We start from the raw sequence: 934 nt of genomic DNA on the forward strand, positions 1-934 counted from the left end.
TAAGTTAAGGGATGAATGATTGATAAGTAAAACAAAAATCAAAAAAGAGGAAAATAATCATTAATTCCAGGAAAAACCAAAAAGTTCTGCAGTAAAAGTAACGATCAAGTAAAAGTAACTTATCAGAGTTTATAATTTATTTCAATTTCAGATAGCATTTAGGTAGTCATAATAAAATAAACCCTCATTTTAATCTAATAAAAAGTATGATGTGGAGAATGAAGTAAAGGAAACGAAATACATATGTGGTAGGAACAGGTAAGGCTTGGTATGGTACAGATGACAAAATCCCAACTTCCATAATGGGAAGGCAATAGATAATGCCTAAAATAAAAACGATATGATAAGAAATTCAAGCACTTTAATTCAAGTCATAGAGGTAAATAACGAAATATTCAGCAATGTGTTGAAATTTGTTGTTTCTCAAAGAGGGAAATGCTGGAGTGGGGATGGGAAACTATTATTTTTCCTTACAAACCTTATAAAATTATTTGATTCTAAACTATGGTTAGCTATGTGCACTATGTTTTATTAGTTAAAGACATAGAGAGCTGGAAAAGAATAAGGTCTAGTAATAAATGCATAGATGCATAACTTAAAAGGAAGATAAAAGATTGTTTTTGAAAGTGTATAGAAGAAATAAGAAAATATGTAGGAAGAAATGAGAAAAATAACTACAATTTAGTCTGAAAAAGTAATAAACTATTTGGTACGTCCAAAAGGATAATATATATGACATGCATCCAAGCATAAAAGGACTAGATGATGTTAAAGAAATACATCAACAAGTTAAACAAGTTACTTCAAATGGAGCACTAGCATGAATTACTAAAAATAAAGACATGAGCAGAGAAGTGAATAAGAAATAAAGCAGATGTATAATTAATTTTTTAAACAATAAGTATGATTTGGATCAATATTATCTGGTTGTTTT

This window comes from Aotus nancymaae, unplaced genomic scaffold (assembly GCF_030222135.1).
Source record: "Aotus nancymaae isolate 86718 unplaced genomic scaffold, 86718_ANA_hifiasm-v0.15.2.pri h1tg000014l, whole genome shotgun sequence".
NCBI classification, from domain to species: Eukaryota; Metazoa; Chordata; class Mammalia; order Primates; family Aotidae; genus Aotus; species Aotus nancymaae.